Here is a 17,685-nt window from a genome sequence, read left to right on the forward strand (position 1 = left end):
TTGCATTTATGTATCTCTTTTCCTCTAGAAACTGTGTATGAGAGAGAAAGAGAGGAGGAGAAGGAAAGAAAGAGAGATCTGGTCTCATTTTGTCCCCAAAACAATAATCCTGTGAGATTGGTTGGGCACTGAGAAAAAAAAAGACTTGCTCTAAATCTCCTGGTAAGCTTCAGGGTTGAATGGAGGCTTGAATCTGGATTTTCTCTATCCCATTTGAATATGTTTACTACTACTTAAAGGGTGGTCCATTGAGGCAGACAAACATGCAAAGGACTAAACAGCCGTAAGAAAGAGGAAAAGAATCCATGGGATTGCTGAAATAGTAGGAAATTCTCTCTAAATAAGATTTCTATTTTTTAATAATGCAATCATGCTGATTGTCGTAATCAGAAATTTTCTATCCTCTGGTACCTTTGGACTCTTTTCTTTTTCTGTCTTCCACTGCAGCTTCATTCCTGAGTTTACTTCTGGCCATTTGTTCTGCATAGCTCATTAGGCTGCATATTTACTTTCCTGTTATTTTCTAGAACCTTGCAGACTAAACCAATGTACATGATGTGACTTGATCATGTGATTTTGTCCAAAACTGCAATGAAGGTTTGAGTTTCTTTCCTTAAAAGTTCAAACTACCACCAATCTTTCGGTTGCAAACTTCATCTCTCATTCTCATAGGTTCACAGAAGAATCAATCATTTTATATTAAAAAAAACACCTTGTTGGCAAGTGAGTGAGATATACATTTTTACATTTTAAAATTTAAATATATTGTAATTACATTCTCTGTCAAAATATTTATATTTGCATTTTTTTAAAAAAAATTGATTTATATGCCGCCCTTCTCCGGAGACTCAGGGCAGCTTACAATGCGTTAAGCAATAGCCTTCATACTTTTGTATATTTATACAAAGTCAGTTTATTGCCCCCACAAACTGGTCCTCAATTTACCTACCTTAGAAAGGATGGAAGGCTGAGTCAACCTTGAGCCTGATGAGATTTGAACTGGCAGTAATTGCAGACAGCTGGTGTTAATCACAATGCTTCAGTCTGCTGAGCCACCAGGCCATTTCCAGTTCTTCGACTTCTTTGAGCTGCAACAGAATCTTTTGCGAGATTCAAGAGTTGTTGGATGGTTCAGGTGGGTTTTTTTTTTTTTTTGCATTACTCTATCAAATGTAGATAAATCACTACTGTTCAAATCAGAAAGACTGAATTCCTCATAACATGGACACAGGAAAAAAATACTTGAAATAATTGACTTCTTAGTTATATTTTCATTGTGGTTACAATGGTATTTATACAAATGGGGTTTAATGTGTAATCAATATCTTTTAGAATATTTGTTGTCAGTTCCTTTCTGTGGGACATGTCTCATTCTGTGGGAGGAGAGAACCAGCGGGTGGGGAAGGGAAAACAAGAAACCAAAACCACTCTGAGTTCCTGGCAGAAACATCGGCCGGCGACCCCAACATCAGAAGCATGGGAATAGAATTTGGACCATCACCAAGCCCGCCAAGTATCTCAACTGTTACCAAAACAATTTATTTGAATCCAATTGGACACCAGGGAGAAATGGGGTGTGGGGGAAAGATTTGGGAAAGGGGGCAGTTTTTGTTTGGTAACCTCAGATCTGGCTCTTTTTATTTTGTAACCAGTTGACTTTAATAAAAGTATACCTTTCACTACAAATGCAGTTGGAGGCTCTTCTTTCCTAAATGACCAAGCTGGGACAAGTCTGACATAATCATTCATCTGAAAAATGAAAACTTGACCAATATTTAAATCCATATCCAGCCATACTGTTGAACAGTCACTAACCGGCTTCACTCAATAGACAGGACATAACTTACTTAGATTGAATTTGGCTTATGAATTATAATTTACGACTCCGTGTATTACATGAACCAGCTGCATCTGTTTTCTTCAGTTATTATAGTTACCAATTTTAGGATTCACAGGATGACTTCTGTAGGCATATATCTTGGTAACAGAGCTTGTTAACTCTAAATGAATTCTGTAGGCATTGTTAAAAAAATAAAAGCGCTGGTTAACTACTTTATTTGGAAATATGTCAGCCAATTATAAGAACACTAAGGAAAACACACAGCTTTGCAAGTTTGCCTAGTGTTTTATGACTGGCTTGATATCCATTTTGTGAGTAGTCAGTTCCTTCATGGAAGTCGTTTTGTGAGACTACCCTATGATATACAATTCGGCTATGCTATTTTTGCTCCAAAGTGACTTTTTAAAGCCTAGGTAATAGGAACATGTGTTTATTAAAAGAGGCTTGAACATGGAACAAATATTTTCATCCTTAAAAAAAGAAACTCAAAGAGTAGGATTAAAGTCTCAAACCATGTTTATATAGTATGTAAGAATCTAGCCCTGTTTTATTTTACCCAATAAAATATTTATTGGAATATGAAAAAAATAACGTGTTCAAAATAAATGGGAGATAGATAAATTAATCCATCCTTGAGGGGTCCTTGTTGCTCTCTGAGCTTTGTTGTTTTCTTGCAGACCTATCATTACCCGAACTATCATCAGTGCTAGTCATATTCCCTAGTTTGTATAATGAAACATCTGCGAGAAAAACACCAAGAAACAACAATCAGAGAGCATCAAGGACCCTTCATTTCAACCCTGAGTTACAAATATTCTCCTTTATTGATAATCCATCATTTCCTAAAAACTGTTGTAAGTGGAATGAGCCAATATCTTCCATGAATCATTATTGAAAATGAAATACTGATATATAATACTTTTTATAAAAAGGGGATTCTCTAGATTGTTTGCAGTAGTTTGGGAGGTGTTGAATAAATAGTTTATTACTGACACTTCTCTTGACTTAGGAAGGCTACCAAACAGAGGCAAGATATGGTTCCTAATGATAATGGCACAACAGCTGTTCCTAATGATCAGGACAAATTAATGATTTGTTCTGCTTGTTCTTTTTATGTGTTAGGGCAGAGCTTAATGTTAAAGTTAGCAAATGCCTAATTTCTTGCATGTAGGCCAGATGCAAATGTTTAAGTGACTCACAAGTGCATAAATAGAGGGTTATCTTCTTTGCCTTTGTGCTTTGAAATAAGACAAAGAGATATTAGCTGGGGAAAATTGGAGGTAAAATTAAAAAAGAAGGTATCATCCTTAACTGCTTGATTTAACCATATACGGTAGATAGACTTCAATTTATTTTATCACAACAGAGCCCAACATTTCCATTGCTGAGCAAGACAATTGTTAAGTGAGTTTTGCCCCATTTTATAACTTTTTTTGCTACACAAAAAAGCAAATCCCTGCAATTGTTAAGTGAATCATGTGGTCATTAAGCAAATCCGGCTTCCCCTATTGACTTTGTTTCTTGGAAACCAGCTGGGAAGGTTACAAATGATAATCACATGACCCTGGGACACTGCAACTGTCATAAATACATGCCAGTGGCCAAGCACCAGGATTTTGATCGCATGACTATAGAGATGCTGTAACAGTTGTATATGTGAAAACTGGTCATAAGTCACTTTTTTGAGTGTTGTAACTTTGAATAGTCACTAAATGAATGGTAGTAAGTTGAGGACTACCTGTGTTTTCCTCTTCTCCCCCAGCCTTTGTATTATCATCACAAAGGCAGTGCTCATGATAGCTCCAGTAGGTTTGAAGGAAATTTCAGTGAGGGACCTCCTAGGGCAGTGTTGGCAAACCTTTTCAGCACTGAGTGCCAAAACAGGAGTGTGCGTGTGCGCAGAGGGGAGCGCCAGAAACTGGAAGAGCAGCTCCCTGGCGTGCATGCGCGGGAGCAATGGAAACTGGAAGAGCAGTTCCCCAGCACGAGCTGAGCTTCCGGTTTCCGGTGTGCACATGTGTGCCGGTCACCTGGTCTTCTGGTTTCTGGCACGCATGCCCATGCGAAGACCAGCTGGCCGGCATCCATGTGTGTGCTGAAACATGGAAGAGCAATGGGCAATGGCTGGTGTGCCTGGAGAGATGGGTCTGTGTGCCACTTCCAACACGTGAATTCAACTCCCTTAGGCATAAAAAGGCAGCTGGGAGATTTGGGCCAGTCATTCTCTCTCTCTCTTAATCCTACAACACTCAGAGTTTGAGTTGGTCAGAATTAAAGGTGGAACAGATATCTGAACTAACAGGAGAATATCACAATATTTCTTTAAACCAGAGAATGTAAGGCATATGTCAAGGGCCTGAAAAAGGCTTTTCTGAAATAGCATCTGAAAAATTAGGATAAATTGAGATGGCAAGAGATGTACAACTATATCCACAACTATAAATTATCTGGTTCAAAAAGTGTCATCTCAAGCTTCTGAAATAACCCGATGTGAACTGATTGTCTAACCAAACATCTAATATCCTAAGGGCTACAACCTGAGGCTACAGATGTGGCATGCTAAAATCCTCAGTGCAATTCTCATAGCCACTGTATAGTTGCCCCTAAAACAATGCACTTGACAGGAAGGGAAAATGATTACATGGGAAATAACGATATTGGCTTATACTGAATTATTTTAATTGCATTTCAAGTTAAATTAGATTTAATAAAAGATTTTTATTTTGCCTTTCTTTTGGAAGTGGGAATCTGGGCAACACCATTGAAGGCTTGTGTGCAGCACTACAGAAATTGCTCTAGTCTAGGAGTCTCCAACCTTGGCAACTTTAAGCCTGGAGGACTTCAACTCCCAGAATTCCCCAGCCAGCAAAGGAATTGAAGTCCTTCAGGCTTAAAGTTGCAAAGGCTGGAGACCCCTACTCTAACCATCAGGTGGAGAAATGAACATGAGTTTAGATAGTTTTCAAAGGAAATGGAATTCATGACCAAATTGCCTTGACAGCCGTGAACTACCTCCTGATTCATGAGGAGGAAGCATTAAATAACAGTTGTTGGGAAGAAGCAGTGGAATTTTGTTGCCTTTCTGTCCAGATAGTGAGTTTTCACAAGGGCGTGTGGTCAACCACTGGGTGACAGTAGCCAGATCTAGCAGGAGGCATCTTCCAATGATTTTTGTTTTGTAAATTCAGGACATTTTATTCTATAGTGACTTCAAAAAACAGTGCAACTTTTTGGACAAATTAGGGAATATCTCTGAATTTGGACAAGAGTGGATTAAGGTTGACATTAACAAATACACATGATGACATATTACCGTGTTTCCCTGAAAATAAGACCCTGTCTTATATTTTTTGAACTCTGAAATAATTGCCATGCACTCAAAAGCCTGATTGGGCTTATTATCAGGGGATATCTTATTTTGGGGGAAATGGGGTACTTGGATCCCCCCCCAATTGTCCCTTGGTTGTAATTTCAAAATTGCAAAACGTTTGCAGATGATATAGATCAGGGGTGTCAAACTCACAGCATCATGTGATGTATTGCAACTTTTTTCCCCTTCGCTAAAATGGGGGTGGGCATGGCCAGCGCATGATGCATCTGGCCCATGGGCCACAGGTTTGACACCCCTGATATAGATGCTGATATAGATTATGATTTGCAAATGGTTATTTGGCTTTTTGAAACTATAGTGTATCCTGTGCTTGCTTGTAAGCTAAGAATCATTTTGTCAAGAGATGTAGCATTGGAATAATACTTCTTCCTGAGCTGGAACCCTGGCAGTGAGACCCTGCAGCCAGCTTGAACTCTTAGAGCTCAAAGTTTGTCCTTCTGCCCTTTTATCCCCTGTTTGGATCTCAGCCAACGTGTGTTCCTGTTCCCACAAGGGATCCACCTTGTGACCTTTGGAAAATGCCTGTTGATTGTGTTCCTGGCAAATGGAATGGAAAACTGCCTTTTGCTCAACTCAGAGCAGGTCAGGAAGACAGCTAACCTGTTCCATAAACTATTCACAGCATGGTAGTTAGGCAGCAGCATTTTAACATTTGCCCATTTGAAGTGATGGGCATTGAGTGCATGACGCCAGAAGCGGCAGCTAAATGGTTCCTCCCCCAGGTTTTTCTGTTTACACAAGGAAATGCAGAACCATCTGAAGAAAGGTTACTGCAAACGGATGCTCCTCCTCCTCCAGTTTCCTGCTGTTACCTGAAAAATGGATTCTCAGAGAAAAAATACAATAAAGCAGGATTTAAAAATGTACTTCAGAAAGCACAATAAAATGATATAGTAAAACCAGCACCTAAACAGCAGGCATAACGCTGATGATCAGCCCTGCTACAATAGTACTAAGATTAAATTTAAAAGTTAGAAAAGACAGCATCAATTTCTTTTTTACTTTGTGCCAGAAAAGCAATGAGGGCAGGGGGAGTTAGAAGGAAATAGATTAATACTTTTGTTTTGGACTTACTTATTGGATTTGTTTTCAGAATTTTGGACATTGGATGTAACTAACATGTTTGGAAAAAAAAAAAAGCATGAAGGAACTTGAGAAGGACAGAACTTAGGAGGACTGGTGTCAAAAATGTCAACAGAACAGCCATAACTGTGCAACTGAAGTTTTGTCTTCTACATGCATTATGATTGGGGTGGGGCTTCAATTGCATGGTGTGGCTTCCTCCTTGATGCCTTTCCTGCAGATACCCCTGATTTTCCATGATAGAGGCGATTAAATACAGCAGCCCAAGTGACCTATGCAATGTCCAAAGCTCCAACTGTCTTATTTTCATCTCCCAACTGCTCCTCTCAATCCTGAGGGGACAAGGCCAGACAACAGCTCTCAATGTCCTTCTCCCAAAGCCCATCCAGAAGGATCTACCTGAGTCATGGGAAGAAAATCCAGCAGGTTTCCTATTGAAGATGAAGTCCATCATTTCCAATTAAATGAGATTCCTTTAGAACAGAGGTCTTCAAATTTGGCAGCTTTAAGACTTGTGGACTTCAGCTCCTAGAATTCTGTGAGTTGAAGTCCACAAGTCTTAAAGCTGCCAAGTTGGGGGACCCCTGCTTTAGAGCCATCATTGGAGTGCAGGAGAAAGGGAAATGCTTTACTCTCCTTTTGGGAAGTGTGGGGCATTGAATTGCTCAGAATGGGAATTCCCTATTGATTCCCTTTTTTAAAAACAAATCCCTTTAAACATTGAATCAAAAGGAAACTACAAGCAAAATGGTCTTTCAGCCTGATCCTCAATATATGTATCCCAAATATCTCTCCTACATTCATTTTTCATAGTATGGAAATTTGTTTCCCTAATAAATGGTAATTTCAAGTGTTGCAAGGTTGGATTGGCAATTGAGGGCATATTTTGAATTTTGAAAACAAGTGTTAGATGCAAAGCACGCCGTATGCCTTAATTGCATCAAAATTCAAGTGAGAAATCTGTGACATCTGTACAATAATGCCATGCAGCACCTTACATCACTTGCTTCTCTTGGATCCTAAAACACTAATATATTAGAAAGCAAACTAGCCACGTCCAACATGCTTACTATCTTCACTAGGGGCTGCTACTGAAATTTCCCCATTGCCTGGTATGATGCTGGATCAAAAGCATGACCGGATATCATTAGTCAGGGATGACCACAGACAAAGGGTAGATTTAAGACTAAAGCTTTAAGCAAATGGAACTGCAAATCCCCACCCCTTTTGCTTTCCAGAAAATTTCTCCAACCATTTTCTCAGAATTTAATCATTAGTTGCAGGTGCAGTATCACAGCTACTGTGTTTCCCCCAAAATAAGACCCTGTCTTATATTTTTTTGAACCCCAAAATAAGTGCTTGGCCTTATTTTTGGGGATGTCTTATTACTTTGGGGTGTGTGGAGCGAGATGGGGCTCCTCTTGCCGTCTTACCTGATTTCCAGCTCTGTCTCCCTAACCCTAACCAGAGGAAACGGCGGGGACCGGCTGTGCATGCGTTTAAATATTTTCGGGAAGGGCTTATTTTTTTGGGGGGGGGGCTAATTTGAGCTCATGCACTCAAAAGCCCAATTGGGCTTATTATCAGGGGATGTCTTATTTTAGGGGAAACAGGGTAGTGATCACTTTTTTTTTCTTACTTGTACCTATACTTTGCATCCTCTGCTGTATCCCAGGATCCCTGTCCATTGGAAAAGATGGAAATGTCATTTCCTATTTGTTTTTGTTTTTTTTAAAAGAAGGTTCAGACAAAGCTATCTATAGTATAGCCTTTTGTAAAGGTTAAACTCCTAGAGTTCATGTCCAGAATGGAAATATAGTTCTCTACCTACCTGGAGTACACCATATTGGATACAATTTTACGAAAGACTGATTTTCACTGGGGAATAAGAGCATGAAGTAGCTCAACTTGATTTCTTTCTTGAACCCATTGCTTTTTGCTCTCCTGATAGTTTTTCTCTATTGTACTCATTTGGGGCTCTGACCTGCCTTTTGAGGGAGGGGGTCCATTAGACAGGGTCTTTTACATTTCCCAATTGCCTGAAAATATAACCAGCTCAGATTGAAGCTGGAAAATGCTTCATTGCTTCTCTCTTCTAATCTGCTAGCTAATAAAAGGGTTGAGCCTGCAATTTGTTGATCATTGCCTGCAATTTGAGTAAGGATGGACATGATTCAGTGGATACCAGGTGTCTATTTCCTCTGCTTCTTGTCTAATGCATTCATGGAAAACCACTGGCAAGGCTGGTACAATTGTGTACATAGAAAATTGGGTGGTGGCAGGGAGTGTTTCTTAATTGACTTGCTCCACTCAATTTTATCTTGTTTAAACACATGTTTGCCCTTCAATCAATCAGTGGAGGAGGTCCCAGGGCAAACAGACCATAGTCTTTTTTTACAACAATTACACTGATAACTAATTGGTCTCCGAATGTCAAAGAAAGCAATTGCTCTTTTCTGCATGGCCTGATTTTTGTATTTTCTTTTAACACTGGTTTGCTTTCTCCTGAATGTTTGACTCACCATACCTGCTGATAATTGAAAGCAAATTTTTCTAAAATATCTCCTGGTACCTTGTGTTGTTTGAGAATTGATGCCCCTCTCAGGCCTAAACAAACTTTCTCTCCAGCAAGAAGAGAACAGTAAATTTTGTTCTAGAGATAACCAAATCCATAGAATATCCTGGTTCCCCTCTCCCTTTATTTTTCCCAATCACAAGAACATAGGAATAAAAAAGAAAGAAAACCTACATATTGTCATCTCATTCGAACGGTATAGTTGAAATCTACTTTAAATGACAGGATAATAAGTTCCTAGTAATTTCCACATAAAAGTTGGAAAACTTTTATGAGCATTCAGGCAAACATACAAATCTGTTTTGCAGGTTGGGGGAGTTTGGATAGGATTGCCCTTTCCTGTATGAATGGCGGCCAATGTTCTCATGATGGTGGTAGGCTTGGACTAAAAACAGGCTCTCTTCTTCGTTAAGTACTGTGTCTTATCAACTGCAGCCCTAAAACATTAGTTTACATATCAGAACCTTTGAAATACTGAGCACTTAGAAGCTGACAGGTTAAGTCCATGGCAAAAGATCACCCCCCATCTTCCTCAGCCTCACTGAGGAAATAAACTCTTTATGCCCAATCTTTTATGTATAATACTGTATAAGTTATAAGCATCTCTCCATGTTGGAGCAGGTTCAACCCTACCTACCATCTACCTATAATCACTTTTTGTGCTACCTAAACAGTGGAGTCACTTTTGAGATTCCATATTTACCTGTTGGATAAGGTATTTGGAAATCCATTGCCTGCCTCTCAAACCAACAACTTATCATTAATTTGTAGTAATCATTTTTATTTTCTTCTTGACTGATATTTTGCTTTAATCAGTATTTCCTGGATCAGCCTTTTCTGAATTTAAATGCATCTGTTTAAGATGGAGAACTGATTTCTGATTAAATAAATAGCATCTGAGACAAATTAATTCTGTCTCTGTGTTGTATGTCATGAAAGAAGTGTGGATAATGGTTGTTACTAATCAAATTATAATAGCTTATATGACAGAAATAATAAATTATTAATTACATGGCAGAATAGTAATTATTCAACTACATTTTATTTTAATCACAGATAAAGGTGAGAAATCCAGTATTTATCTGTTCTAAGGGCATCCACAAGAGGATAGTTAAAATGTCAAGATGGCGGCTCTACTCCATAATTGGTGCCCCAGCTCCTTTTTAACATGCCTCCCATGTGGGGCTTCAAAGTTATGATTATGGCATCCATCTTGACTTTTTAAATCCTCCATGGATATCCCATGGAAAAACCCAGGTGGTTTTTCCTCCACCTGCTTATGAATCAGGTAATTGAGCAGTTGTAGAGCCCTAATGTACAGCATTGTTTCATGAGGGAATGAAAATGGCAGTGCTTCTATGTCCAGCCACACTACAGACAAACTAAAGATTATATTCCTGGGCTTAGTTGTTTATTTGGGTGTGGGTGTCAAAAAATCAAGATAGCATCCACGATCATACAATCCTACTTCTTGGGGAGGTGGGGGGGGTATGTTGCACTTAAAAAAGGGACTGCGGCTTGAATTGCATAGTTTGATCATCATCTTGGCTTTAGTTATTCTCCCCTTGCAAGCACCATAGCTTCCCACTGTGGGCCTCATCCCTGGCTGAATTGCTGCTCAGATCAACAAAGGATCACAAGCTGTTTTTGCTTTCTCTTGTTATTGCACTCATTACCTCACCATCAATCCCAGAGCAGTCTGTGGCAATTAATTAGTTCAAAACCATTTTCCCCTGTCTTTATTGATTGAAAACTTCTGTTTGAATTACTACTTAATGATTTCTAGAAGAAATTAGAAAATAGCATTGATTTTGTGGCAACAAGTAAACTTTTATTTCCCTTTTCTTGTGTTGCATGCCTATGTTCTATTCTTTCATCTGAATTTTAGATTGTGGATAAATACACATATAATGTTGACTCCACTATTCCTGTCACACCAGTTCCAAAAGCTTTATTTACAAACTAAATAAAGCTGTTGCATAACATTCTAACGTTCTACACAATTCTTACCCAAGGAATTGTTTCTTTAGAACTTAGTTGACCAGGCTAGGTCGACTACAGTTATCTGTCCAGTTTATGGCAAATTTCACAAGACTGAATCTAGAGACATAGAGGGAATTGTCTTTACATTAGGAACCAATGTAAAGACAATTTCCCCCCCTAAAGAGTGACAAACCCTAATTGGATTTTATTCCTTCATCTTGGATGACTTGGCAACTGAGTATTCAAAGTTTCTCAAAATCCATACATCTTAAGATTGCCGAGTTTCAAAAACCCAACTTTAGTTCATTAGAAAGTACCGTATTGGAAAAACTCAATAAAGTATTTATAAAAAAAAAAAAGAAAGAAAGAAAGAAAGAAAGTACCGTATTTTCCGGCGTATAAAATGACTGGGCGTATAAGACGACCCCTGACTTTTCCTGTTAAAATATAGGGTTTGGGCTATACTTGCCGTATAAGACTACCCCTCTTCCAACGCACCAAATAAAAATTAAAAAACATCAACTGGCTCACCCACAATGTAAAAGCAGCTGTGCTAGACCCAAAATGGCCCCTGCAACAAGCAGGAACCTCACACAGCCACAAAAAGCCCAAAAAAACAACTTTCACACTTTACACACACAAAATTCCACATACAGCTTTGTCAGATTTTGTGTGTTTGTGCAGTTAGAGTGAAACACTACAGAAACACACTAAATCTCAGAAAGCTGCACAAATATTATTTTATTTTATTTTATTTTTATTTTTATATGAAAACTAAATTTAAAACTTCCTAAACTTTAAATGGCTAGGTCTAAAAAAGAACAACTAAAAAAAACCCCAATTAACTATTTTTTTTAAAGCTCCCAAAGGGGAAAAAACTTACCCAATAGAACAGGGGTCTCCAACCTTGGCAACTTTAAGACTTGTAGACTTCAACTCCCAGAATTCCTCAGCCAGCTTTGTTTTGCTGGCTGAGGAATTCTGGGAGTTGAAGTCCACAACTCCCTGCCTGCTTGATTAGCAGGCAACTCAGCTGGGATCATCAGAGCTTGGATCGCCAGAGCCATGTAAAAGAAAATGGCTCTGGCGATCCCAGCTGTGTTGCCTGATTAGCAGGCAATGCAGCTGGGATCGTCAGAGCTTGGATTGCCAGAGCCATTTAAGGCTCATCAGAGCCTTTCGGGCTGGTCTGCCTGGTTACAGGAGAACGACACCCGGCATATAAAATGACCCCCGACTTTTGAGAAGATTTTCATGTGTTAAAAAGTCGTCTTATACGCCGGAAAATATGGGTAGCCTATATGCACTGGGTATGTAATCTACAAGATACTCATTTCTGAAAGAAGCACTATATTATTCAATTTGATATTTGAACTTCCCTCCCATTTTTATAGTGCTTTCTAACTGTAATATTTTAAAAATTTCCGATAAAGAAGAAAAGATTGAAATGAGGAGTCTTTAGTGCTCTCTGAGTTTGGTTGTTGCAGATACTCTTGCAGATATCTCATTACCCAAACTAGGTAGCCTCATCAGTGCTAGAAGGGTTTGCTCTCAATTTATATTCTAGTGGCTTCCCCTGCCAAGTGTTGATGGGAGTGGTCTTGGGGTTCTTTGGTTGGGCTATTTACTGTTGGCTTGTTTGTCAGTCCCTTGACTGGGGTGATGTTTATTCTCAGTTATTGGTCTGATGTTAACCTTGCTGTTAATCTATGCTCATCTGGGTGTTGATTGTTGGCGGGGAGATGTTTTGATCTTTTTGTTCCCTCTTTGGCTTGTTGATTGTCTCTTTTGCACAGCATGTAGGTGTTGTTTATATCTATGTGTCTATTGACGGACAATTTATCAGAGTGCCAGGCTTCCAAAAATTCTCTAGCATTTTTGGACTTGGCTTGGTCTAAGATAGTCATGATTTTCCAGTTGAAATTATGGTTATAAGTCTGTCCTTATGTTGTGAAATTAATGAGTTTTCATGATGTCTCATGCCTGCTCATTGGTGTTCATGGATGCATTCTACTAGTCTTCTGCCTGTTTTCTCCTTCATAATGGTTATTGCGGCATCTACACTGTATGTTGTAGATGACTCTTGTTTCTTTTCTTCTGGGGCTACTGGGTGGTTTGGTTATCTTAGGATGTCTTAGAGAGCTTTAGCTGGTTTGTGCGCTACGCTCATTCCATATTTCTGAGATGTTTTGATGTATGGGAGTGTTATCCTTTTTTTTTTACAGCTTGTGTTGATTGTGCTGTATTAGGTTAAGTGATAAATTTTGATGAAATTGTGTGATAAGCTACTAGAATTCAAATTGAGAGTTAATCCCACTCCTTACTAGCACTGATGATGTTACCTAATATGGGTAACAAGATGTCTGCAAGAAACTCCAAGCTCAGAGAATACAAGAAACCCTCACTTTAAAATTTCCCCTGGCCAGGCCCTACAAGAGATCATCCTGTCTTTACATCTTTACATGCAAATAATAATGCCCTGATGCTAGCGCACAGCCCTTGGCTGAAAGCAAGGAGACAAATAAACCCATCTAGTTCTTTGGCCTAAAAACTTTGCCATATGCTTTTCAGATAATGCCATTACTGTAGAAGGGAATAGTGAGTGATGGGTAGTGTTTGCACAAAAATATATAACCAAAATTTTAGTTTTCTAAAAGTGATCCCACCTATAATAAGGACAGGATAGGAAGTTTTTGTTGTCCTTTAGAAATGATCGGATCTAAGACATACCGGTAAATCTAAGAAACTGTCTGCTAGGTTATCTAAGCCAACTGAACTAGCCAACTTGAAATATTTAAGGCCTGAAAAGGGAAACCATATGTGGAAGATTTTAATGTTGTCTCTGATCACTTAGGAAGAGAGTTATTTGCAAAATAGTTTTGCTGTAGTAATAGACATCTCTGAACTGACTCAGAGAAAATTGGGTGGAATTTATACGGTACTTGTTCAACATATTTGCATCCACTGCAACTCAAGGTTGACTCAGCCTTTCATCCTTTCGAGGTAGGTAAAATGAGGACCTGGATTGTGGGGGCAATAAGCTGACTTTGTATATAAAAAAACACCGCTTAGGGGGGCTGAAAGCCCTACTAAGCAGGTATATACAAAAGTATGAAGGCTATTGCTTAACGCATTGTAAGCCGCCCTGAGTCTCCGGAGAAGGGCGGCATACAAATCGAACCAATAAAAAATAAAATGATGACCCCATTCATTAAAATGACTTTCAGGGATTTATAAAAAAGGACACATACAGATAATTCTTGAAATAACACCCATTTTTTTAGTGACTATTCAAAGTTACAACAGAACTGAAAAAGTGACTTAAAACTAGTTTTTTTTTTGCACTTATAACCATTGTAGGATCCCCACGGTAATGTGATTAAAAATTTGGGCACTTGACAACATGCATGTATTTATGATAGTTGAAGCATCCCAGACAGGGATGGGTTCCACTTACCTTTACTACCGGTTCGCAGTGGGAGCTTTCTTTGGAATGGTGAAAGGATTCTATATCTATATCAATCCTTTCTATAAAGGATTGTATGCTATATACAAGGGAGAAGCTTGAAACAAGCAAGCTAGGCGGAGCAAGCTGGGATAGGGTAGAGTTAAAGTGAAGAAGGCTTGGAAGCACTTTGAGAAAGGGGGTCAAGACTCCAGTATGCACTGTAAGAAGAGTCTTCACATGAAAGCCAGAACCAAGATTACAGTTGGTATGTTCCATACAGTATATTTCTTTCCTTTTCATACAAACCAACCAACCAACCAACCAACCAACCAACGATTCCCTGGTTTAGTGGGCCACAGGAAAAATGAAGAAACAACCAACACAAATTCATCAATCAATGTTTCCTAGAAAGAGGATGAGCAGTCCAATAGCCAGGAGTTTCACAGGGGGGATAGAGAGTCAAGATGGCAGTCCCATCTATGCAATTGAATCTCCTACCCCTTCTAATGCACCTTGCAACACACATTAAAAGGGTGGGGCTTTCATCACATGGTTGCAACCATCATATTGAACTTTTTAAAAATGAAAATAGTAAATTATGATGGCTCCCAGTAGAAAACTTGCATGAACTCTCTCTACCTACAACTATAAGGTGTCAGAGCAAGAAATGCTACCCGAAGCAAGTTTTGGGTGTCAAGTCACAGTATATAAACTTGTATTATAAGTATTTAGGAAGACTGGCATCCAAGTTGGTGCAGTGGTTAAGGCACCAGGCTAGAAACTTGGATCGTGAGCTCTTGTCTAACCTTAGTCATGAAGCCACCTGGGTGACCTTGGAACGGCCACTCTCTCACAGCCAGTGGTGGGTTTCAAATTTTTTTACTACCAGTTCTGTGGATGTGGCCTGGTGAGCATGGCATGGCTTGGTGGCCATGGCTTAGTGGGCATGGCAGGGAAAAGATACTGTAAAATCTCCATTCCCTCCCCAATCCAGGGGAAGGTTACTGCAAAATCCCCATTTCCTTCCGATCAGCTGGGACTTGGGAGGCAGAGAATAGATGGGGGTGGGGCCAGTCAGAATGTTTACTACCGGTTCTCCGAACTACTCAAAATTTCCACTACCGGTTCTCCAGAACTGGTCAGAACCTGCTGAAACCCACCTCTGCTCACAGCCCTGGGAAGCAGGAAATGGAATATCACTTGACCACTTCTGAAAGCTTGTCAAGAAAACTGCAGGGGCTAGTCCAGGCAATTGCCAGAAGTGAACAATGACTCAAAGGCACACACACACACACACACACACAGAAGTATGAAAACTGTAGAAAAACCAACTCCCTTCACTTAGTAACCACTCTTGCCTTTTGTGCATATTTGGAGATATAGAACAATATACATGGAAATATACAAGATTGCCTTGCCATTATGAGCAGTAAGCCCTGGAGTGTGTCTTCAAAAACAGAGAAGACATTGAGAACAATGTGTCCTTGAACACATCCAAAGCATCCATTGCTCACTAGGAAATAGTGTTCAATATGATTAGATGCCAAAGGAGGATAGCAGATAGGCATTTAAATATTATACCATTCCCAGTTATATAAAAGGGGGGGATTTTGCAGTAGACAAATTACAGTTCAACCACCCTTTCCATAGTGCTATTAAATCTGGAGAATATCCTGACCCTTTTCCCAATTCCTATTTAGAGGCTGGTTATGCTAACCTGACCTGGCTTCCAAGCTTCCCGCGTGAAATCAAATCATAAAAGATCTGGTCAACTGAACTGAGTTTTCATCTTTGATTAGTAAATTTGGGGGAGGGAGAAATGCAAAACTGGGTGAGAGAGAACAGGAAGTTGGTTAGAAAGGGAGCCAAGCAATACTTTGATCATTTCTATTATCCTACAAAACTTGGCTTGTATTCCAGCTTTTGGAGAACAAACTGTATTGTTATTAGTTGTTTGCCTTCAGTTAAATGCCTGCTATTACTGACACCTGAGTAAGTAAATAGGCCCCCTGCTTTTTTACCTGATGTTCAGATTTTACAGCTGAACATCTTGGCTACTGGAGAGAGAAAATGTTCTTGAATAGAAACTTCATAGGAAGAATAAAGCATTTACAATATAATTACTTGCATTCTGGAGGGTTTTTTATACATATAAAAGTTTTTTACATAGTTTATCAAGGATTGAATCCTTTGGCTCAAGTCTTACATCAGGGGTAGGAAAAATCTAGAGTTCCATATATTGCTTCCAGCTATAAACTTCCAGCATCTCTTGCAATTCAATGTACTTATTTAAAAAATGCTGGGAACTGTCATGTATAGGTAGTCCTTGACTTATGACCATAATGGAGCCTGGAATTTCTGACAAAAGTCATAATCATTATAGATCGAGGCACCACATTTTATAACTTTTTAAATAATAGTTGTTAAGCAAATGCCACAATTGAACATTGCAGTTGTTAAGTGAATCTATGTATTCCTAGGGGCTGGTTTTGGTCATAAATAGGCTGAAAAGGCTGGAAATTGGCAAAAAAATTGTAAATCACAGTCATGTGACTACATAATTCTGCAAACATCTGTAAGGGTGACCCAGTTGCTAAGCTCTCAAAATGCAATAGTATGACCAAGAATATGTACACAGCCATTGTTAAATGACCGGTCATTAAGTAAGGACTACCTGTAGTTATAGCTACAAGTAATCCTTTCAAAGCTCTGGATGATCACCCAATAGCAGCAAAAGGATGAGGAAAATTAACACTAAGTTATGTGAGTTTTGAAGCCCCTGTATGGTAGTTCTCCTTTATCCCTATCTGGGGCATTCTAAGTTCTCCACTATTGCTTAGAGCCAGCCCAGTAGAAGCTCCTTTGTTCTTACTATAGATTCAGCTTCTGGACATCCACTCAACTTGCCTTGAAGAATAAAAACCCTATTTGGGCTAGTTTTTTCTTCTATTTTCAGCTCTGTATCTCCTTTTGGTTCATGTTTTTCCCAACTACCTGATGTCTGGAGTCTTTTTTTGCTTCAATTCAAACTTTCCATTAGTTTAATATTTACTTATTACAAAGCGGAAAAAGAGGGTATGAATTCTTGATAAAATGCATGAGGGGAATGTGTGGGGGGTGGGGAATCTGCTGGCTAGAGATTCCAGAGTGATCTTGGGATCTATGGCCAAATTCATTAGAAGAAGTTCTCTTTTTGTTCTGGCTGGATTGATCAGAAACTGGAGTTTACACAAGAGTTGGAGCTACCATGACATGCACACAGCAATTGATTTTGAATTCTTAAAAGAGCAACAAATAATTAGTTTGCGAATGTTGAGTGGGGATAAGCATGTGCAGCAAAGTAATCTGAGAATAATGCACTTTGA

At 39.1% G+C, this 17,685-nt stretch overlaps 1 protein-coding gene across 1 annotated transcript in view; it reads left to right on the forward strand.

The window, feature by feature from the left end:
* Positions 1–17,685, forward strand: part of LOC117664501 (goannatyrotoxin-Vere1-like) — a 59,071-nt gene that overhangs the window by 25,687 nt on the left and 15,699 nt on the right. The gene's annotated exons all lie outside the window — the stretch shown is intronic.

The sequence above is a fragment of the Pantherophis guttatus genome, chromosome 4, assembly GCF_059756535.1.
Source record: "Pantherophis guttatus breed Tessera chromosome 4, ASM5975653v1, whole genome shotgun sequence".
NCBI classification, from domain to species: Eukaryota; Metazoa; Chordata; class Lepidosauria; order Squamata; family Colubridae; genus Pantherophis; species Pantherophis guttatus.